The sequence below is a fragment of the Euprymna scolopes genome, chromosome 37, assembly GCF_053919585.1.
Source record: "Euprymna scolopes isolate OS-2025 chromosome 37, ASM5391958v1, whole genome shotgun sequence".
Classification (NCBI taxonomy): domain Eukaryota; kingdom Metazoa; phylum Mollusca; class Cephalopoda; order Sepiida; family Sepiolidae; genus Euprymna; species Euprymna scolopes.
This window is the reverse complement of record NC_136518.1, coordinates 40,812,465-40,838,977: the sequence shown is the minus strand read 5'-3', so window position 1 is coordinate 40,838,977 and position 26,513 is coordinate 40,812,465.

Below are 26,513 nucleotides of genomic sequence, written 5' to 3'. Positions count from 1 at the left end.
GTATCCACAATTACTTGATGAACAAGGGTTCGAGAATCCATACGAAAATTTAAATTTAAAATACACAAGACTTTCGCAAAAACTTGACGACAAACACTCATTAAACGGATATTCAATAAATTGGCGAATCACTAAAATTTAAAAAAGAAATACCAGCGATGATATTTGACCAGAAATTAAAATATATTTTATCAGGACTCTATTTGAAGAGATTTCGATTTAAACTAAAAAAAACTAAGGAGGTAAGCGCGTTTTTCTCTAATTCAATAGTTATTTCCCCCTCCCCCCCGCAAAAAAAACGTAAACTATTTCCGCGATGTATTGTGATTATTACTACTGCATTGATATTTTTCTATCGGTAAATAATTTTCACTCTTGAAAATTTATCAAAAACGGGCGACTTTAAAGGAATTATTTTTCAGATACAAAAGAGCCAATATCAACAGCAAGATAAAAGACAGCAGAAACTAGGGTAAAAGATGTTCCAAGAGTAACAAGTACTCCAGACACAACCGATGCTCTAAGAACAGAAACTGGAAAATGGTTGATTCTACAACAAGAAATAAAGAAATCATTAACTATTTCTTCCTAAACATACGTCTCTGGAGTTCGCTGAAGCCGTTATCTTCAGGTCATTTCAGTCCGAATACAACTCATAAAATTTAATGTTTGCGTCGTCTATAAACGTGCAATTTAACGACAGCAAACTATCAAAATTATCGGGAGATAATTTAAAATTTCTCATCTTTGCGCATTTAGTGTGAGATTTATAAGAACATTTAAATCTTACTGTAGAAGAACTTACAGAGGATCACCAATGATTAGTATAGGGATCGGGCTTATTTACGTCAGAAATGTAAACGACGCCTCTGAAAAAGTGAAAAACGAATATGTCCAGTCACAGTCTGAGTATAAAGCAAATAATTATTTCCATTTAAAACAAAAAAAAAACGAATACTACAGTTAAAAAAGAGGGGATTATTCAGAAACAAGAAAAATATCACAAAGACCATGTTTTCGATGTGGCATAACTGCATTGAGAACAATTCTGCCAGTTTAAAAATTAAATTTAAAAAATGTGGCAAATATGATAACCAGATCAGAAAATGGATTCAACCAGACAAAACCCAACGTAAATTCTGACGATAATATACGCACATATACCATTCTCAATATATGGAACAAAATCATAAAGTTACCATTGTGCACTGGCTCGGGATTTTCAATTATAAATTTATATATGCGGATTATTTCGTCCACATATATACATTTATAATTAAAAATCCCGAGCCAGTGCAATGAACTACACTCAACTTCAATTTGACTGTCAATAAGATAATTTTATTATAGAATTATATTTGCTATAAAATGTAAACGTTATTATAAAACAGTGTAAGCCCGCGTTCTAAGAAATATTTTCAAATTCATTTAGTTCGATGGCATAAATATTAGAAATATTAGTATTTATGCGGCAATATTTTTAATCGGAAAATATACAAGTGGAAGAAAGTAAAAGAAACAAAAATGCAATGCACGCAGTCTCTCCAAAATCATGCTATTTATGAAAAACTACCAAAACTTTTCAAATAAATTAAATATAACAGAGCAACTCGTATAATTCTGAAAATACGTGGAGGAATAAGGAAGACAAAATTTAAAAAGAGCTAAAAATAAAAATGGCACAGAGAGAGTTATATAGAAAAGCTGTTTTAAGGCAAACGAAACTGGGTCAAAGCGTTAAGAGAAAAGCAAAAAGCAATATCCACTCGAGCAAAAACGGGTCGACGCTAAAATTTCTATCATTACACTTTCTTTGTTTAAACGTAGACGTAATACATTTACTCAACCAAATTGTGCAACCAAATTGGGGTATTATTCATGATCTGATGAACTGTATTGCAAAAACAATGCATATTTTAATTTAAATTATAAAGGATTGCCGATATAGTATATATTATCGAAAATTAAAAAGCTACTAATAAAATGCCAACAAAACCAAATATAAACTTCACTCACATGACACTATACACAATACATATTTAGTAAGAGCCGACCACGGCCATTTACCATACATCAAATCTCGTCTAACACGATGTTTTAGAGAAAAGGAAATTTATCGAACACTGACTATTGACTTAAAATGAAAAAAAGATTTTTACAAGGATGTTTGGAGCGAAAATGCTTGATAGGGGGAGGACTAACCCATGCTCAAGGAATCGTTCCAACTGTAGAAATTAACCAAGGGTTAGGCTGTATCAAGAAAAACACCCTTTCTTGTAAGTAAGAACAATATTAGATAGGCCGAGATTCGACCTTTGTAAGTAAGGTTCAGAAATAAGTTTAGAAATGAATTTGGCATTGTTCGGTATCACATAAAATAGTTTAGATATATTGTTGTTGTAAAAGGAATTTTAATTGTTCAATTCTGTTTATGAAAAATGAATTAAAATAAGGTCAGGGCACATAAAAAAACAATGCAATTTAAATATGTTGAAAAATAGATTATGTCGAAAAATAAATTAGTGAGAATTCTTTGTCTGCAGAAATGGTTTGGAAACATGTGCGAACCACGTATGTTTAGGCCACGTCGATCACGTTTTTGGACACACGTATGACGTCATAGCAGAAATGGATTCTCAATATAGGAGCTAGAGTCGAAGATGTGTTGGACAGAGTTGGAGACGAAGATGGGAGACAGAGCTGACATGGTCCGAGGAGGGTTCCTTTGGAAGCGTAAGCGGAAGTTTTAAACATGTAGAGACAACTTTTAATTCCTTGATGTGAGCATCATTTTGACCGGTCAAATGGAAAAGAACATCATCGTATTTTTGTTACTGCCGTCATCGTATCCCATTCTATAAAAGCAAAGGTAATGTGTAATCATTATTGATTAACTTTGTGTATAACTCATTTAAGTAATGTGTCCTCCTCTCCATCTAAGTGATATAAGAACTTGTGATATAAGAACTGATCATCCTCAACTCTCCTTCGAGATATGTTATAAGAAACCACAGACTGTAAAATGTTATAAATGTCACTTATCACTTCCATCTCCCCCTCACCAGCGCTGTCTGCCCAATATAAATATCCAATGCAACAAGGTTGCTCATGTGATTTGCGTACTTGCAAGTAGGCTATATTCACAGTACGTTGTTCTTGTATATTCTATTTTCTTTCAAAATATGTTATAGTTCTGACCCATATCCTCATCCGTATTTTCCTTAGTGACATTTTAAGCCACAACAATTAATAAGTTAAGACTCATCTTTTCTCAGATTAATATTGCTTGTTCATTTATTACAGGATTTTGACGTAATCGATCATTGGGGAGCTTTGGATCCCCCCCAGAGGCCCGAGGAGGGCCGAATATCTATGCTAGATATTTAACACTGGGGAACACTATTTTTTAAACTTTCTGTTGCAATTGATGTTTTAACCGATTCTGCAGAAGGCGCTGATTTAAAATCTGAAATTAGTTTTTCTCCATAAGCTCTAGTTTTCATGCAATTTGAGATGAAATAGTCTAAATATGAACTTACGTAACCTAAATGTAAGCATTTTGAGATTATATACATAGATAGATTCTAATATTTTTATCTGCCTTCTTTTTCCAGATCAAACATGGCTTCCTCAACGAGACATCACTGTAGAAACAAGCCTGGTGCCTTCTGTTACATCTGTGGTTGCAACACCCTCCATCATCAGGGACGTAACATATCCTTGTTTGTGAAGCAAGCCTACAAGGCTTATTTTGAAGTTCATCTTGGTGACCACGACAAGCAATGGCCTCCTCATGTTGTGGGTCAGAATTGTGAGGAAATTCTCCGAAGCTGGACCAAAGGAAAACGCAATGGTCTGCCTTTTGGAGTTCCAATGATTTGGCGAGAACCCACCAACCATGTAACTGATTGCTACTTCTGCATGGTAAACACAGCGAGTGTGGGCAAGAAAAACAGACATAAGATCGTATATCCGAACATTTCCTCAGCTATTCGGCCTGCTCCGCACTCTGAAGAAGTTCCTGTTCCAGTTTCCAAAGGTTTGCCTTCATTAAACGATAAAGACATTGGACATGACACGTATGAGGAAGACAGTTGTGACAATGAATTACCAGAAACTGAGTGGGAACAACCCGAGGAATGTTCTTCAGAGACTGAATCTCCCCCAGTCCCCAAGCCTCTTCACCAGACTGAACTGAATGACTTAGTTCGGGATTTAGGTCTTTCAAAGAAAGCAGCTGAGCTTTTGGTATCAAGATTACAAGGCAAAAATCTTGTTCATCACACTGCTAAAGTATCATGTTACAGAAAGCGTGACCAGCTTTTTGTGACCTTTTCAGAAGACAGACAGTTTGTTTACTGCCATGATATCCTAGGTCTTCTCAAAGAACTGGGTGTTCCTCACTATGATCCAACTGAATGCCGGCTCTTTTTAGACAATTCTAAGCGCAGTCTCAAGTGTGTTCTTTTGCATGATGGCAATGTTTACGGGGCAGTGGCTGTCGGTCATTCAGTTCATCTGCGGGAAGACTATGATGACATCAGAATGGTCACGGACTTCTTAAAATATCGTGAGCACAACTGGATCATTTGTGTAGACTTGAAAATGGTAAACTTCCTTCTTGGTCAACAGAAAGGTTTCACCAAGTTTCCATGTTACCTCTGCATGTTGGACAGTCAGGCACCAGACAGACACTGGGTCCAGAAGGACTGGCCTGTTCGGGAAACCCTTGAAGCAGGCATGCTTAATATCACACATGACCCAATTGTTAACAGAGATAGGATCATCTTTCCTCCTCTGCACATAAAATTAGCTTTGATGAAACAATTTTTCAAGGCACCGGATACCGAAGGTGAATGTTTCGAACACATCATCACAGCAATACCAGGGTTGACGTTCGAGAAGATCAAAGCAGGTGTGTTTGATTGCCCACAGATTCAAACCCTCATTCGTGATGATCAGTTTGTTGCCAAGATAACCGCCTTGGAGAAGGCAGCATGGTTATCCTTTGTGGCAGTCGTTCAGAACTTCCTTGGAAACAACAAGGCAGAGAACTACAATGGACTTGTGAACAGAATGCTCCTCGCTTTTCGTGCTCTCAGGTGCAACATGAGCATCAAGATTCATTTTTTGAACAGCCATCTTGACCAGTTCCCTGAAAACCTGGGGGATGTGAGTGACGAACAAAGAGAGCGGTTCCACCAAGACCTAAAGATCATGGAAGAACGCTATCAAGGTCGCTGGGACAAAAGTATGATGGCCGACAACTGCTGGAGTATTAAACGAGATTGCCCAGATGAAGTGTACAAAAGCAAAAGTTACAATCGCAAATTCCTGCCTGACTAAAATACTGTTCAGACAGAAAGTGACGAGGATTATTAGATGTGATTGACTCTTATCTGAAGAACGTTGTGAATGACGCTTATCTCACGTTGCGATAAAGACTGTTTTCTGAGAAACTTTTCCAGAAAAACATATGCCACTTCTAACAATGGTGTACTTTCATCTAAAATCACATTTTATTGCTCTGTTTTTTTTTGCCTGGTTAAATATTCTGTTTTGAGGCTGACATTGCAATATCCTATAATAATGCTCGTTTTTTTTCTTTTGTAATAAAATCAATGATTGCATAAATATGTAGCTTGCAGAATAAAACTAACTTCAGATTTGAACCAAGCACACTCAAATTGACTAAAACAAGTCTGTCTTCAAATGCAACATATTGAGTGTTCCCTTGTGTAATCGTTCTCGGGTGACGAGAGATAATCCGAGAATTTAAAATAGAGAATATATATATATATATATATATATATATATATATATATATATATATATATATATATATATATTATTTCATGTCAACAAAACATGGTTTGAAATCAGAGAAGTATATTTTGCAGTTAAAATTGATGACAGGATACTTGAAGCATAATACTGTCTGGCCTCCCTGAACTCAAAGTACAAATGTCGGATCTGGCCTGATGACCTTAGGGGTCATGTAAATTCAATATATCTGTTAATATCGGATCCCAGATTCGGGAATTGCACACACGAAAAAACTGGGGTTTTCCGATTTCGTGGCGAAATCTGATTGGGTAGGGAAACTTCCACCCCATCTACATACCTCACTATACATACTACTGTCGCGCGAAAATGAGAGTTTTCGAGTTGAGTTTCGAAGAGTTTCCGAGAGAATTGTGCGCGGAACGCGAGGTAATCCGCCGTTCCCTAGATACGTTACTCCTCTTCTCCTTGTCCACCCGTCTGACGCTGTCTGTGAAGAGATTTGAGACTTTGAAAAAAACTTACTAAGAACTGAATGATATTTGTAAAATTATTTGTACAAAAGTTTGTGAAATTTATTATGTAGAATAGAATTTCACGAGTTTGATTTTCTTCCTAGCTGCGGCGTCGATATTCGCTTTCAACATACATGAGTCATTGTAACAAGCCTCAGAGAAGAACAAGACGATACTAGCAGAGAGTTCCAGATGAACAAGGGTCCTAGCCGAGCTCTATTAGTGTGGGGGTACAGCAAGAACTGGTAGACGCCATTGAATTATAGAGCCTATGCATGATGCTAAAGTATTACATACACCCAAGTGTATTAAGTATCAACTGAACAAACTAATATATATTCTCTCTCATGCTATTGATATTATTATGCAAATTACTTGATAGGCTCTGCTCGAAGTATAAAATATATCATGACAATGCAACTGGTGTATCTGTAGTCAGTTAGAAAACATTCCTTCATAACTGACGCAAATTTCATTGTATCACTTTAATGTTTAAAATCTGTTCATTAGTTTATCGGGTTATTATTAATATATCATTTAAATATGAATATCCGTTAAAGTTGACAGTATCATTTTTATTGTCATGTAAAACATATGTGTTGTATGTCTATTAAGTTGTGTATGAAGGAAAAGTTTATATGAGATAACATATTCATTTCTCTATCACACCTCATATTTTTAGCTGTTGAGTCACGCAAAAGTTAGAAGTACCATGATTATGTTATTTTACTTGTTTTTGTTCTACTCTGCTCAGGATTTTCATCTAAGTATAAGAAGTCGATTTTCCTCTATTTCATTTTAACATATTTTGTTCCCCAGACGGTAGTCCACGAGCATAAAGAAAGAAGTGGATTGGTTCACTCAATAGTTCAGTTTAAATTTTCTACATTGTCAATAAACAGTTTGTTGGTCTCTGATTGTTTCAATGTTATTTTGTGTTAAGGCAGTTCTTTCCTTTATTCATCCATTCTGGTACTCCTGTTTTGCAGATACATCTTATATAGCTTTGTACCAGTCTATCAGTCAGTTCTGTTTTTTAGGAGTACGCATGTATCCAATTGTGGCCTGGTGTTTTTCTAATCCCAATTTTCCTTAAGGTCTCTATCACGCCTCATATTTTAATGCAAGTTTTCTTGAGTCAAGCTAAAGTAAGAAGTACCATGACTTAAGATAGTAACTTTTGATCCTTTATCGGTATAAAGTTTGTGATTGTTTAAAATGTCATTTAAGAAGAGCAGCTTCCTTATATTTTTGCTTATTATATTTGAATTAAACTTTATGGTATTTTATTTAAATTTGAAAACGCATTTTACATGGTCTATTATTTTAAACGTTTAATGGAAAAACATTAAATGGGCGTGTATTTTGAGATAGAGAACCTCAGAAATATAAGCATTAATAACGTAAAAATTGAGTCATATATATATATATATATATATATATATATGTGTGTGTGAGTGTGTGTGTGTACTATTACATATACAAAAGGTGAGATAGCGCAATATAAGATACCAAACGAAATACAAATGTAAAAAATATTAAATAAAATTACTTGAAAACAAACAAATAATAGAACTGATTATTAGACTCAGCTCGAGCTAAATTTAATCGATTAAATAAAATAAATCAATTAAATTGACATTGTCGTCCTTTGTTAAAGTTGAAATTCGCTTTTCTTCTTTGATTGTCGACGTTACGATCTACCTGGAATTCTAATATTCTATTGATGAAATGTGCATTCGAGATGTTTGAAGTGCAATTGATTTTTATCAATCAATACCACGTCTGAGAAATCTAATGGAATTAGCGATTCAAGAAGATTTGCAGAAGAATTGATACCACAGTAAACGTAATACTTCCAATTTACTTACGCCCGTATTCATAAATTGCCATAGGTTTTTCATAGACTGACATACAATTTTAAAACATCTATGCATATACACTTGCACACACATTATATATATATATATATATATATATATATATATATATATATATATATATATATATATATATATATATATAAGAGGCGGGTGTAGTTTGTTAGAGCTTTGTATAGTATGTAGTTAAATAGAATTGTAGAAGGCGGTACAATGCAGAAGTAACGGAAAGACACAGGCTGAAGCAGGTGAGAAATTTATTAATACAACTTATAAATACATGTGTACATATTCATATTTCATATACACAGTATATTTATATTTGCACAGTGGTTACCTCGGAAAGTCGGGGTTGTGGTATGTCCATGCAATATAATATTTCGAGAAAGATCTCTTCGTCAGATATTTACTTGACTTTGACATACGTGTTGTTGTAAGCAGTAACTATACCGCAGCAAATCATCGCTCGGAACATGTGGATAGTATATGGTTAGGGTTTTTTTCTCAATTCTTATTTTGTATTTCTAAATTATTTATTTTATATTATATTTTATTTTATTTTTTTATTTTTTTTTTTTTTGTTTTTTTTATAATAGTTTATCTTTGGTTCAAACGTGTTATTGTAAACAGTAAATAATAAGAGTATCGGGCTAAATAACGGTCCGGACATTGTGGGTGGCGTTTTAATATATGATTGAGTTTGTTTGTTTTTCTTTTAGTTATTTTTATTTTTGCTTTATTTATTTATTTTATGTATTTATTTGTTTTTTTATAGTAATTTATGTTTATATGGAGGAGATTTAATTAACTAATTTATTTGTTGTTTGCGTTTCTGCGTTCTGTTTGGTAGTGGTGGGCGTAGACTTAGAATAAGTCGATTGGTCAAGGGAGACTATTTGATGGGTTGTTCTAAGGGGGATAATCGTTACCGATATTTCTTTTCAGATGTATAACAGTGCACTACTTTTTTGTGTATTGATTTGTTTGCTTACTTATTTTATTTTAGGTTATTGTTCTCATTCCGGGGGTATTTTATTCAATTCGTTATATAGTGTATATATACTCATTTATGGATTCTTGTATCTTACATTCAATTATATAGTAACTATAATTAATTATTTATATATGCAATGTGTTATGACGAAGTGGTTAAAGTTATTTCGAGAGTTTTAGTAAAACACATTTTTTTATAATGTATTTATTTATTTGAATTAACTTGGATTTCTGTTTTTGGTGTATTATGTCTTATTGTTATTTGGGATTAATATTGTACTGTTTATTCTGAGAAATCAATTGGGTTATATTGTATTAAAAAATAAATAAACAAACAAAATAAAATGAATAAAAATAAGTAAATCCAAAATTAAATTAAAATAAATCAAAATAAATAAATAAACAAAATAATAAATAAGCAATCCCTATTCAAGATTACTAGACATTAATAATAATAACAATATTTAACAATTAAATAACAAGCCTAAGATATATGAATTAGATGGTGCGAGCATGTAGGCTACATGGCTACATGTATATGACACATGCAAATTTATAAGTTTATATGCCCCAATATAACCCAATTGATTTCTGCGAGTAAACCTAACTATATTAATCGCAAATAACAATAAGGCATAATACACCAAAAACAGAAATCCAAGTTAAGTCAAATAAATAAATACATTATAAAAAAAATAATATAACTCTCGAAATAATTTTAACCACTTCGTACTAACACATTGCATATATAAATAAATAATTATAGTTACCATATAATTGAATTAAAGATACAAGAATCCATAAATGAGTATATATACACTACATAACGAATTAAATAAAATACCCCCGGAATGAAAACAATATCACCAAAATAAAAAAAATAAACAAACAAATAAATATACAAAAGGTAATGTAACATTATACATCTGAGTAGAAATATCGGTAACGATTATCCCCCTTAGAACAACTCATCAAGTATTCTCCCTTGACCAATCGACTTATTCTAAGTCTCCACCCACAACCACCAAACAGAACGCAGAAACGCAAACAACAAATAAATTAGTTAATTAAATCTCCTCAATATAATCATAAACTGCTATAAAAAAACAAATAAATACATAAAATAAATAAATAAAGCAAAAATAAAAATAACTAAAAGAAAAACAAACAAACTCAATCATATAAAATTAAAACGCCACCGACAACGTCCGCACAATTATTTAGCCCGATACTGTTACTATTTTCTGTTTACAACAACACGTTTGAACCAAAGCTACCAAAAACAACAAAAAAGCAAATAAATAAAATAAAATATAATATAAAATAAATAATTTAGAAATATAAAATAAGAATTGATAAAAAAACCTAACCATATACTACCCACATGTTCCGAGCGATGATTTGCTGCGGTATAGTTACTACTTACAACAACACGTTTGTCAAAGTCAAGTAAATATCTGACGAAGCGATCTTTCTCGAAATATTATATTGCATGGACATACCACCAAACCGACTTTCCGAGGTAACCGCTGTGCAAATATAAATATACTGCGTATATGAAATAGGAATATGTACACATGTATTTATAAGTTGTATTAATACATTTCTCACCTGCTTCAGCCTGTGTCTTTCCGTTACTGCTGCATTGTACCGCCTTCTACAATTCTCTTTAACTATATATATATATATATATATATATATATATATATATATATATATATATGTATATATATATATATATAAATGTGGAGGGAATTTATATATATATATATAGGGAGGGGATTATATATATATATATATATATATATATATATATATATATATATATATATATATATATATATATATTTATATATGGGGGATTTTTTTTTTTATTTGAGGTGGCGAACTTCAATCGACTACTAATATTGAACAAAAATTAAATTAAAAAAAAAAAAACTGACAATTATCCCGGTGACCCAATTGCATAAGAGAAATTCAAACAATTCCAATTAAAGGGACGGTTAAAATCTTATAACAATATTTTGGTTAAGGAATGTAGCATCTGTATATTTGTGTTTGGCATATGCCAGGAGGCCCATCTCTACTTTTATTAGACTTATAAGAATATCACGAAATATTACAACAAATAACAAAGCAAAGCAAATAGCTTTATATTTCCTGTAAGAAATATTCGATGAACGCATAATTTCAAAGAAACACAATTGAGATGTGGCCGTCTTTTTCGTTTAATACAAGTCCATTAGATTGTATTCATTGGAATATGTTAAATCCCATGCCTACGTTGATAAATCACGGGCAATAGAGTACATTCAAGACAATCATCGACGCATTATTGCCAAAATAGAGCATAAATAATATAGCTGCGTCCTACATAAATTATAAACATTAGCAGCGATATTTGACGTTGTCAGTGATTAATTGAGAATTAACAAATGTTCCACAATAACACACCTTTATTATAATTGATATAAGTGAAATCACTCATTAGTAAATCAATACGATTGACTACTCAAATCGGGCCTTGAACCTATTAAGTGTACGAGAAGGAATCGTCACTGAGCAGTGATCCAAATCAAATTACATTACAGTCCACATAACACGGGAAAAACTTACTGTTGATTTTATAAAAATATTTCTAAATAATAGCTTAAATTAAATATTAAAATATTAAAATAGAAACATATCATGATTCAATTTTTCTTTAAAATCGAAATTCCAGATTTAAAGCGCCTATGTCTTATTAAACAACCGGATGCTGATTTTATGAAATTATTTTAACATAATTACTTGAATGAAATTTAAACGTAAAATGCTAATGGTCTTGGTTAAAGTGTCGTTTAAAATAAAATATTCATTTCGAACGCGCCCCTGTTTATGATAGAATCTACAGTTGATTATACAGTGTGCCCCCAAAGGAACGGGCCCCAAATAAAATTAGGTCCCGTGTTTTGTCCGAATGAAATGAAACTTTGGTCATAACTAGTTTATTATATTCAAAGCCTCACATCAAAACGCTAGGGTATTTGGCCTTTTTTTCTGCTTAAAATGCTCAGAAAAACAATTGAATGTCCTTTGTTTTTTTGTTTGTTTTTTGGATCACCCTGTATATGCATACCCTTTTTACTTGCGAGGTGATAAAATGTATTTAATGCACTTGTAATATAAGGTTGTACAAAAGCGTTAACGTTGATTAAAATCGGAATTATTTCTCAAGTCGAATTTACGATTATCGATTTTGGATACATATTGAACGGATTCCGATAAAAAAAAAAACCCTACGTGATAATAATGCAATTAATGGCTTCCATAGCTTTTGTCTTGCCATCAGATTTTCAACCAAAACGTCCTCAAAAAACAAATAGAAAATTAGGATAATCATTAGGCACCGCCAAAACTGGGGGGGGGGCATGTAAGTACTTTTTGACGGACCGTCTTTTTAAAAATCTACCAAAAATCAGGTAATTATCCGATCAATACGAAATTTTCAGCGATTATTAAGAGAAGAATAACATTATAACAGTGTACTTATTTCTTATAAACGATCTTTATATATATATATATATATATATATATATATATATATATATTTACTTACAAAACCCCTCTTGTTTTGAGGTGGTACAAATATGCTTAAAATAATCATCTGAAACCGAACACAACATATTGTGTTGTTGTAAGGGACAGAAATATAGATTAAAAAAAGTGGTTGTATACCTTATTTTGACGTCTGAATATCAGAACTTCGATTGTGTTTAATTATCCCGCTTTTGAGTTTTGAAGTCTGAAATTCGGTGAATATGTTAAGTAAAATAATTAATTTAAGTTAAGCAAAACAATAAAAAAAATGTTTTAATATTTATTTGAAAAAAGCCATTTTAAAATCTTTGATAAATAAATTAACAATTTTTTTTAGCGAGCCGAATAATGCATGACCATTATTAAACAGAGCATGCTTTGAAGAATCGATACAAAAAAATCGATAAATATTGTGCCCTTTGTGCTAAAAATAGCATCATTTTTTCGATCCCGTTTGAAAACGTTTGCCGCCTTTCGACTACGGTGGACCAAACGCGCTGACATATTTTTTTGTATTCTGCTTTAAATTGCCCCTCCCCCATTTTGGGGAGCCTGGCCCCCACACCATACACATTAAAAACCAAACTCATACAAATGGTCACCCATCTGGTACTGGCCAGCCTCAACGTTAATAATACATTGAAATTTTCGTTACTGAAAAATAAGTTTTTTGGCCTGTTTGGTCGTCCATAGTTTGCTTTTTATCGAATACACACGAAAACAGTGTCGATCTAGACTCTAGATCGACGCGAAGTAACTGGTTGTCTATATGAAAAAGTGGTATTATTTGAAATCCAGGTACTTATATTATAATATTTTTGCATTTTCTCATAGACAATCATCCTAAATCTTAGTTAGACAACAAATAAATAAATTAATTATTTCAAAAACCTTTTTTAAAAATATATTTATGTACGTTTTTTGTGCAAGACAAAAAATATCAATTGTTAACTTTTTGGGAAAATTTTATATTTAAAATTTAATTAAAAATAGTAGAAAAATGTTTTACATTATTCTGTTTTCTATATGATAAAATCCAGGGTTTTATCTTTCTGGAAAAAAAAGGTTACTCCGAAATAATAGATTTTAATAAATGCAATTTCGTTTTAAAAAACAACAACTTGATTTTTTTGCCATTTTTTGGCGATGCCTAATAATCATCATATCTTATCGAAATAGAAATTAACCCATCGCATGGCGGTGCCGTTTGCCTCCTTAAGGTCTTGGTTTGAGCAAGGAGGACCCAATCGGCATTTTTTCATAAGGTGGTACATCGTTTGTACCTCTCCACATGAACATAAAGGTGAAGTGTCTAGGCCCCACTTGTGGATATTGTTTTTTGTTTTGGTTACTTTGACGCTGGCTCTAACTAGAGTCACCCAGTTTTTTTTTTACAAAGGTTAAAACCCTGGGGGAGTTTTTCTTTTGGCTCTGGTAGGACTTCATTCTTTTTATTCCTGCTGTTATACTCTCGCCATCGTTCCATCCTATAGGAGGCAGCTTGCCTGGGATTGATTTCCTCTATATTGATGAAGCTACTGCAAGATTTAGTCTTTGTCTCACTGATTGGTGGCCAAACAGTGAGTGCCTGTGGTCGTTAAGCCGTTTGTACCGTTCTATTCTGGTGCTGACATCTCGCCTGATATGTGGTGGTGGAATACCAGTTAGACAGTATAGATCTGGCAAGGGAGTTGGTCTTAGGGCCCCAGTTATAGTCCGGTATGCCTTGTTCAGCTCTACATCAATTTTATGGGCGTGGCATGATCTTGCCCATACTAAGGCACAATACTCCACTGTGGAATGGCACAGTGCGAGAGCTGTTTGCCTGAGTGTTTGGAGTCGGCACCAAAATTACTGGTGGCAGGCTTACTGAGAAGGCTGTTTCGTGATGACAGCTTGCCTTTCAATTTGGTAATGTGTTTTCTAAAAGAGAGTGTTCTGTCCAGAGTTACCCCCAGGTAGACTGGGAAAGGATCATGTGTAAGCATGTTGCCATTCCACATGACTCTTAGTTTCCGATTTGCTTGGTCATTATAAAAATGAAAGATGCAAACCTCGGTTTTGTTTGGGTTTACATTTAAGTACCACTTTTTGTAGTACCTAGAGGGAATGGCTAGGGCATCAGAGAGTCTCTCTTCTATAATCAAAACTATTTGTCTGGGTGGCGATGCATAGGTCATCGGCATATATATACATATATATTTTTATATATATATATATATATATATATATATATATATGTATGTATGTATATTTGAGTATTGTGGTTGGTCGTTAGTGTAGATATTGAATAGGGTTGGAGCCAAAACTAGACCTTATGGGAGGCCATTGACCTAGAAGAGGTCATCAAAAATATCACCCCACTACCAGGTGAATACAACAACTTCAAATCCCTTATTTGGAAAGTAGCAAAAACGTATATCCCTGGTCTCATGGAACCAAATAAAGCACAGTATGAGGAATTTATCCAAGCGTATAATGAAGACCAAATTGCTGAAAACACGTTAGAGTTTGGAGAGAATTTGCTTGGCAAGAAGTCATAAGTAACACCGATACACACAATTGCAAAAAAGCCTGGATGGCAATAAAAAAGTTAAATTCAGAAAAAGCTCCTCAGTCTCGGATTGCAGCCGTGACACCCAACCAAGGAGCCCATCAGCTGCTACTGAATGACAAACCGCAACAAAAAGGAAGAGGACAGAAAAAGAGAATTAGGATCATAATCCGTATTACATAAATGGATGAATAGAACAAATTACTCACTTCAATAAGAATTCCAGATTATTAAATAATATACCATTCGAACCGACACTACAATAGAAGGTCAGATAACAGATAATGTGGAATTATGAGACAAAAAAGTTAAACATTCATCGCCCTTCAGGGCCCCTGGCGCAGTCGATAGAGATGTGTAATCTCCACGGTTTCAGATTAGCATAGCGGTTTCAACCAATAAAATACCCCTGGCTGTCTTTGGAGAGGATTCTCCAAAGACAGCAAGAGGATGAGTTGTACAAATACGTGGTGGGAAGACAACAACTATGAAAGACAATAATTGCTGAGAATACAGTTAGGAGATTCAGCGTTCCTATCCTGGCGAAGACCAACGAAATTGTTGATAGGAGTAAAAATTTCATATAGTCCAACACAACACGTCCATTTGATGTTTTATGACCATACTAGCAAACGTACGCGGTGTATAAATCAACAATACATTCTTGGTTAAGAGAGGGAGATTTCGATATAAATGTTTCTGTGTAAAGCACAATTGACCAATGATTCATAATATATGCATTAATTCAAGATCATATATAAAATCGATTTCATAAAATAAATACCAGGTTACGTAAAGTGCAATACAAACTACAATGTATTGTGGAGTAAGTAATTGCGGATAGGAATGTAAATCTTTCTTTTGGGGCACTATAACGACTCCCAAATTAAAGAGGACCCGTTTAAATTCTAACATTGGCGATTTCACCGATTTCATTAACAATGAATATATTACAATTGTGAATTATTCATCAGCATTAAATTTCGCGTATCCCGGCAACGTCAGTCATCTCTTCCAGCATATATATATATATATATATATATATATATATATATAATTATATAATTATATATATATATATATATATATATATATATATATATATATATATATATATACACACTGCTGTTCAAAATATTAAGACTACTAAAATATCGTTTAAAAATAACTTTTTTAAGGAGAGATTTGAAACTCTTCCGATTAAGGTTACCACTACTGCAATCTAAAATATTTCCTTTTAAAGATTTTTAAGTAGTCTTTAATTTTTGATCAGCAGTGTATATATAAGATATATCTGTATATAGTGATATATATATATATATATATATATATATATATATATATAACTATCTCATTTATTCACATAAATTTACTATACGAAAGTATAGATTTATGCGTAAACTTTAAGTATTTACTTCAAAAGTGCTCAATACGTAGGTAGAGCTAGTTAGTAATTTATAAACTATATATGGCGATTAAGCTACACTGAATATTCTGCGTTTCATCCAACTATAGGAATCGTCAGGTTTATGCCGAATCCTATAGTTGGGTGAAACGCAGAATATTCAGTGTAGCTTAATCGCCATATATATTTTATAAATTACTATATATATATATATATATATATATATATATATATATATATATATATATATATATATATAAAGAGAGACAGAGACAGACAGACAAACAGACAGACACACAGACAGACATACAGATGATGATTCAGCACGTTATTCTTGGTCAGGTGTTTTTGTACAAATTTGATTCCTAACGACCTGCTTATGCAACATACACATAATACGAGGGGCGTGCAATAAGTAATGCCCCTGTCTCACTTATAGTTGGCTGATCTAGCTGAAATTTTGCATGTGCAATGATTTATATATCTACGGGGTATGTGGTAAATCACAGCTCTGAACTGATTGTGGTTTCTGCTTTACAGGTGTTTAAACTGAGTCAGGTGTGAATTGGAGCTTGTGTGAATGTCGAGCAGTGATCCAGTTTTTGTATTTGAAAGGACACACACAACAGGCGACTTTTGATGAAATGAAAGAAACCTATGGTTACAATGCCCCATCATATGACCTTGTAAAGCGCTGGTATTGTGAATTCGAACATGTCCGGAAGTCTGTGGAAATAGCTCCCAGACCTGGTACCCCTCCTTCTGCCATTGATGAGGCATCTGTCATTTTGGAAGATCGGCGCATTACTATTCGCCAAATAGCCCAAGATGTCAAGATTAGTACAGGGTCTGTGGAAACTATCATTCATAACGATTTGCATATGCATAAGGCGTCTGCCAGATGGATTCCCTGGTGGCGCACACCATTCCAGAAGCGAGAACGCGTCGAGTGCTCGAGGATGAATTTGGCGATGTGCCAAGAAGATGAGTCAATTTCTTTCAAAAGACTGATTACACAGGATAAAACCTGGGTCCATCACTATGATCCAGAGTCTAAAGCCCAGTCAATGCAATGCAATAACTTGGACTCACTACCTCCAAAGAAGGCAAGGGTGCAGCCCTCCGCTGGCAAGGTCATGCTCACAGTCTTCTCTGACCAGGACAGAGTAGTGATGACGGATTTCCTGGCAAAGAGTCGTTTATTCTTTATTATTGAGGAAATAAATGGAAGCTATCAAAATCAAGAGGCGGGGCAAGATCAGCAAAGCTACCCTCCTCCTACAGGACAACGCTCCGTTCCACAACTCGCATGATGCCCGATCAGAAGCTCCCTACTCTCTTGAGGTTGCAAGCTCTGACTTTCACCTCTTCCCAGCCATGAAGTTCTTTTCGAAAGAAAAGCATTTCCCAGATGATGCAGCATTGATTTCTGAAGTCACGTCCTGGTTGGAGGACCAACCTGGGGTGTTCTACAAAAACTATCTCCAGAGCTGCATTAAACGATGGGAGAAATGCATAATTCTGGGTGGTTCCTATGTAGAGAAAGACTAATAACTGTGCAAAGTTTCGTTGCTCTACTGCTTTGGGAAGTGGGTCAGGGGCATTACTTATTGCACGCCCCTTGTATACATAGACTGTGTATCAAATTATTAACGAGTTTACATTTTTTAAAAATATGTAGGGAACGATTGAACAAAAATACATGAAACACTGAGAAAGTGCTTACAATACTATTCAGCTATTCCAGTCCGACAATAAAAGTATTTATAGCAGTATTAGCGAAACTATAGTAGAAAATAGGAATATCTCTTAATTTCAGTATGTCAATTTATTAACAGTCTTGAGAAAAAACGCAATATACTCATAATTTGTTTATTGAAATAATATTCAAACATTTACTTAAAATAGGAAAACACCTTAGAACACAATAACTACATAGCATTTTTTTTTACGTTGACATAAATAGTAAGGCATATGCCGTCCTTTTTTATGAATGACATACTAACATACCTTAATCATCAGAATTAGTCAAATTTGTGATTTCGTCAACAGTTATTCCTCGCGATTCCTCTTGAAAAGCATTCCATAACTCATTATTGATCTTAAATTGGTGTCCAGTTGCATAGAGGTCTCGCTTCATGATACGCAAAACGTGCTCAATTGGGTTCAAATCTAGCGAATGTGCAGGCCACTTAATTTTCCGTCGCCCAGAGAACCCCAGTTTTTTTGCAAATATTCTTTGCTTTTGTTTGCTGCATGCGAGGGAGCATAATCGTGCATAAAAATAATGGTTCTTCTAAACGCCTACCTTTGCTTTTTCAGCTATTATTCAAGGTGCTCCTTCAGAAAAAGCTATGTAAGCATTTGACGGCATGTTTACGCCCTCTGGGACTCTCCCTGGGACAACTAAAGTACTTCCGATAATCCCAACCCAAATAATTTTCCCACCATCAGCTTATTAGCGCTTTAAACGCTGAAAACGATGTTTTCCATCTAGAACCCATCCCTTTCTCCAGCGCTCTCGGCCATCAAGAGTGACACGCACTTTATCTGTGAACCAAACTTTAGAAAAGCCCCTTTTCATGTTGTCCTCTGCCCATTTTAATGCTTTTTTGTGTGATGTTGCTTTAGTGGAGGTTAAGTCCCGGCTTAAGAGACTTTGCCACTTATTTCAGACGGGAACATCGAGTACTTTTTGAGACATTCTTCAATCCGGCTTGGTAAAAGACTTCTCGGCGTCTGTCCAGGTTCTTAACAACTTCACGTTTGATTTGGAGTAGAGAATGGCGTGAAACAACTCTAGATTTTCCTTTATCAGCTCTCATACGTACCTTTGTAGGGTACTTGACAAAATTCTTACAGTCTGGTGCAACCTTCCTATCATTGTGGATATTTCGAAGGTAGTTTTACCTTTAGCTTGCTGTTCTGTAATAATAATGATAATAATGTTTTAGAACTACGCAATCCAAATTTACGACACATTTTATTGACGAAACAAACGGCCTTGTTAATAATTTTACACGCCTCAAATATCGTGGATTCAGTAATTATAATGGGAAAATGTTTACATTGCGAGGAACAGTAAGAACGTTTCACAGTACACACAGCTCAACATTTCCAACGTTTCCAAAGCTTTTGATACAAAACTACCGGTAATTGTCGGAAACTGGTAAAAAAATGTTATCGCGTTAATGGTTTGGCATGTAGTGTATATATATATATATATATATATATATATATATATATATATATATATATATATATATATATATATATATATATAAAAGAGAGAAAAAGAGAGAGAGAGGTCAATTTTAAAACGTAATATCTCTTGGCGGTGACAATCGGAATGTCGTCGTCATCAAGGCCAAATACAAAGAGACACAGCGAACAAAGAAGATACGACGACACGAGAGGCGTGTTTGCAACACGGCCCTTTACATATTACCAAATAACCTCGTCACGCCGCCATCATATTTTTCAATTTGGTATAAAAACTTATATTTACTGAAATAAATGACATAATGAAATAATGAGTGCATTATCTTCACTAATGAGTATCGAAGGAATTACTATTATTGTTTTTTTTAATTATATAGACTTGAACACAATTGATGATTCGATCATCATCATCATCATCATAGAAAAAAGTAGGTTTTATCGACGTGACCAATTTTATTCTCGCAAGAATAAAGAAAGAGCTAGCACTATGAAGACACAAACAGAAAACGGGCCCCTTAAGAACGTTAAAAAAAGCAAGAACAACAAATAAAGTGGCGTTCGATATTGTTTCCTGTGTTTTTGCTCGTGCAAAGAAATAATTATACATATATTGTGTAAATAACAATATATACATATATTTATATATATATGTATGTGCGTGTGTGTGCGCACGCGTGTGTGTATGTGTGTGTGTGTGAACCTATTTGTGTGTGCAGTATGTAAGAAGAAAATTAAAAAAAACAATCTAATTTCGCTAAAAATGATGAGTTACTAGTTTAGTAATAAATTTGATTGTGATTCGTTATTTTCTTTTGGTCTAATTACATACTTTTAAATAGTGTGATGAAGAAAATAATAGCAATTCTCTTCAAGTTTCCTCCAGGGATTATCTGAGGAATTAAGAAATGCCGTCTAAATAGTTTCGAAGGTTCTAGGGAGAAATTTTTTTTAAAATATATAACACCTTTAGAACATAGAAGGGCGATGGATATAAGGGGTGCTTAGAAGATATAGAAAAGTATTTTAGAATTTTCGGGGCTCCGGATGGAGAAAAAAATTCCAGGCAGAACTTTTGAACACCATGGGCCCGGTCGAGATATTCATAAACAAATAATTCTTAAATAATGAACCGTGGGTTCACAGTATGTCTGGTTATAATTGTAGCATACAATACCTGAAAGATAAAGCAATGTTGTGCACTGTGGATTCGGGTCAGGGCAATGATGATCACCCTGCTGAGATAGATAGTAGGAATAATCTAGTGAGTGCAATAAACTCGAATCTATTGAGCCGAAAGGTTTTGCATCGTATAAGAATGCTGAGGACTCATCGGTAAAACACGAACGATCTAGGATATCCGGTAGAGATCTAATTAGCAAACAAGCCGCTGATAGCGAAATATTAGAATTGAAGATGCGGATGAAAAAAAGTAAACGTCAAAAGTAGAACAAAAAAGTTCATAGTAATTGACGAAGTATTGTATTATAAGTCGCAACTCTATGTCGAAACATTAATTAGATTTTATGTGCTCTCGCATCTTACGAAATGGGTGTCAGTCCAATATCACGACGATAGTGCCAATATGGGCATAGATAAGAAGTTTCACGCTATAGAACATAAATATTTTCTGCCATGTTTATTTAAGGAACAAAACAAATAAGTCAGTACACGTATTCCTTGCAAAACGAGAGATTTTAAGAAGCAACAACCTCAAAGACGGGTGTGCTATTTGCCTCCATTTCCTTTTGTGAAATTGGCGATATATATTTCGGAACTTTATAAAATACTCTTTCACGGAACCAGAACCTAGTGACATTTACAAATATGTACAGTGGTTGGTCAGAGGCGTTCTCAGTTCATAATAATAAAGCATATACATGGTGCATTGACGTTATTTTCCCAGATTTGGGGGCACCACTGAAGCGTTTAACATATAATGGGCTTGAAATCATACACATTGTAATGATAAGAGCATTACAGAAACTAAATTTACATTACGTTACAACGTTATTTTATCACCCCAAGTAATGGTAAAAGAGAAAGATAGAACGATACGTGGCATTATATCAAAAAAAGTCAAGGAACAACGAACAGTCATGGGATGTTTCCGTCAATCAGATGTTAGCGGCTTTTAGGTTCTATATGAGCGAGATGACAGTTTTCAGGTTACTGCTTGTTCTACAACTGATATGTTATTCTGCCTTTGTATAACATATTGAGACGGCGTAGAGTATACTATGGTATCGGACATCAGGAGATCCATCGATAGGAGATGCATTATACTTTTTCTTTATAGTGTAATAAGCTTAGAAAGCTTGAAAAAAAAGATAATTAAAAATTCGATAGAAAATCAAAATAAACTGTAAAATTCAGGATTTGTGACTTAGTTTACTGCAAAAATACTAAATAACAGGTATATTAGATGTACGCTAGCAGCCGTACTATGAAAGAATAGGTAAAACATGTGCTATCTCGTATATAATTAGTAACGGGCACTATAACAACAGTGCACGTTTAACATCTCAGTCCAGCGTCTATTAAAGAGTGGGAGATCTCACTAGATTGAGACTATTAAAAAGATTCATTGGCTGCCCCAAGAGAATCTAGTGATGCCGACAGCGGATAAGTTGAAGAACCGCCTAATTCTTCACTGTAGAAGTGTCGACAACAACATGAAATGTTGGATTAAGAGAATAACGTACCGTTAATGCAGAAAAAAGTACAATCTCGTGGTTTGACGGCGCAAGATGCTATCGATTAAAGGGCTAATCATCCTCTGTTTATGTCATGTGGTAATCCGGTGGGAAGAAGAATGTTCCAGCCGAAAATAAACAGAATTAGCACAGAGAGGAGGAGAGTGAAATAATATTAGTAGACAGGTAGTTTTAGGATGGGTAGTAATTATATCGTTTTAAGTCAAGTTATGAAACTCCGTCCAAAAATAAAAAAAAGAAAACAATTTTTTACGTTGATTTATTCACGGTTGGCATTTGGAAATATAGATGCGTGCTCCCGTCTCAACATAGAAAGTTAAATGGTAAGAATTTAAGATTTTGAAGTAATTTACTCGAGGAAAAATAGGACAATCGAATATCATTTGCCCGATGGGTATTTAATAATTGCGATACGGTAACCGTAGATGTTTAATAGACTTGTATCGACGTCTCTCCAAAAAATAAAAAAATAAACACTTTGCACACAGAACAAAAGTGTTTTCCAATAGAATTAAGAGAAAAAGGCGATATGCAACGTGTAACTAGTTAGACAAAGAATAAATATATATTATTTACACACAGAAACAATGTAAAAAAAACATAAACAACCTGACACATTTACAAATTAAAAGAAAAAAGACAGAAATGTTTACACAGGGAAAATTTATCGCCATCATGAAAAGTATTGCCTAATAAGTTCAACCGATCAAGCAAATTATTTCTATTGTCAAAAACAAAACAACTTTCCGTTTTGTAGTGTTTTCTTTAAAAAAGCAGTTTTACAGAAATATACTCTGAGAACTGAAAAATAGAGAAAAATAAAGAAAAAAATAATCCATGAACACAGTAAACAAACAGTCATTATTTTATTGATAATTATTGATGATTATTGTGTAACACAGACATAGATTTTTTTCTTTGTCTTTAGTAAATTCAATTCTACTGTTTTCTTATTTTGCATTTCATTATATAGTACGTGCCTGTAAAATACGTGCAGAATAAAACCATATCGTAGAATGAAAAATATATATCGCATATTTTTTAATAACAAGGGAAAGAGTGTTGCATAATTAGATCTCCGGGAATTAATTAAAAAATCAATTTGGCCAGAAAATGTGACCATGTGTCACGTGCTGAGATCTTTGTGTGGTCGTGTGACGATGAACAAAATGTCGTTCACAAGACTACGCAAACCCCAAGAGATGACATTAAAGCCATGCCAAATTGTATGACGCAAAATGTCTGGCCAGCGATTGACCAAGTTTCCGCGAAACAATGTCAATCGGAATGTAGTTGTCATCTAGGGCAAATAAAATAAGACAGCCGAAAAAAGAGTATACAGCGACACAAGATGTATTCGAGCAACATAACTTACTCGACTACTGCCTCATCATCATCATCATCGTCAACGTCGTTGTCATCGTCGTCAAAATGCAATGTAACCTATAAACGCCAAATGAACTATGAATATATACAATTTGTAAAAGCTAATTCCAGGTTTCAGATGTATGTCCCATGTATTTTATTTTATGTATTTTTAACTAGCTTATAAGTTTGATTTTGTTATTACACAACGACATATTCACATTAAACTATCATTTTGAATATCCTTTACGTCTATTTGTATATAGGTATTTTTATTTTCTTTAAGCACTAAAGCTTTAAACTTTTGCGCTAACTAGCTATGTTATAAAAAATTCTGTTGCTACCCATTTCCTCTGAAGAAAATTCGCCCAAGCTGTGAAACTTCCCGAAGAAAAAAGAAATAATACACTTTACTTTGTTTACTCTGTTTTATGAAGAATAAAGGTTTGTAAATTATCATTTACATAAATTTCCTGATTTACAATTTGTTTGTCTTGTATCTTACCGCTGGCAATCTGATTATTATTCTGAAAAGGTTACATTCCTAATTCAAATGAATAATGTCGCAACAATTATTTCCTAAAAATTTCTTTCCAAAATGCGGGAATGATTTAGAATATACTATAGCGTGTTTAATGTATTGGATGTTATTTTGTAAATATATATTTTTGTCATGATAAAACATTAGAAAATCTTGTTAAATTTATTGAAATTGTCGGACTGACTTACTCATCTTGATTGGTATAGTCACAACGTTTCGGCCGTTTTGCCCTCCGGCCTTCATCAGATGTTTTGTATCGAACTGGGGAACCGTTTGTTAGGAGTCTCAAACCCAATCCGTTATTATTATTACGGGGGTACCGTGTTCGGACTCCAGCTAGGCTCTGGGACATAGTTGCTGATTGTCTGTTTTGAATGTTAAGTTTCACTGCCTTCGTCCAGGATTGAACCCAACGTTGTGATTATAACAACCAAGATGAGGAAGTCAGTCCGACAATAACAATAAATGAAAACATCTCATCTAAAAAATACAGACAATTACTATCTTGTTAAATAGTATGTAAAACACTTTTAAAAATCAAGCAAAACTTAGACTTGATTTATTGCTAAAACATTACTCCAGATTACCTTACACAACGTCAGATTATTTGAAAGTTAATATATTTTCTTTTTTCTTTTATCTTTTTAATTTTGATAAAGAGTTCGAAATATTTTTAATTGCAAATGGCTATGTATTTGATTTTACAAAATTATAATTTTTATTTCACATAAGCCGCATACAAAAAATTCATCGGCAAATATGTATTCAAATATGTTTAATTGAAAAAGACATGTTTTAACTGACCATTATATTTATTAAAATGGGAGATTAATTTATTTATATTCCATTTTGTATTTGGTATTAAGTCAGTAGACTAATTAGTAATATAGATGTTTTGTGTAGACTATTTACTTCATACACAGGAAACGTCATATATATATATATATATATATATATATATATATATATATATATATATATATATATATAATAATTTACTGATGGATGCTGATCCATCCAAATGCCGTTTAGATTCGGTCACAATTAATATTTTCTTTCTATTCTCTTTACTGCTAATGATGAATTTTTCCTGCTTCTAATCATTTTGATAACAATGTTATGCAACATTTAACGTTATACTATCATTAGTGTTTAGAGGAACTTTTATGAAGATAGAGTGACTTTTTTTGAGGGAATGTAACACATTATCCAAACCTTACATTTAAACGAATAGGCTCTTTAAACGAACCTGATTGTTTCCATTGTTTTTTTTATAATCAGGATAAACAATCTTACTACCTATCTTGAAAACACTTTAAAAGCCCTAAACGATCAAGTTATATCTGATTCTCTCTCCTCTGATCATCATCGCGTGTTACAATAGGGAAATAAATTGCTGGGTTATTTTAATGCATTTAAAACCAAATGGGTATGTTTACATCATAAATGCTCTGATTCCCTGCCAAACATCAATTGAAATAAATGGCTCTAATCTTGGAGAGATTCGATGTTTTCACAATCTCCTGATCTAAGACGGAACACGTACATCAAATCTGTTGCTAAGGCTGCTGAAAAATATCCTAGGAGATATTTCACTACTGATGCATATATGAGGCAGGTACGCAAAAGAGAGGGTACTGTGGCGACATCTGTGCAGGAGCTCTTACAAATAGCTTCTCCTACTTTGACAGAGTTCAAAATGGACTTTGTAGCCTAGTAGGGGATGCCCTTTTTCCCCTGCAATCTCTTTTCTACAGAAGAGAATTTCGAGACTGACTCTGCTTTATGGGCATTTTTATGATAAGTATTCGTCTGAGCTCCAATCTCTGTTCCATTTGACCTGACAATCACGAAAAACACCCGTTTAATTAAAACCACTATCAATCAGTTATCCTAGTCTTTATTTGAGCCTTTACTTTAACGCCTGTGAAACACTGCCCCTGTTTTTCTTGCTTTCCTAC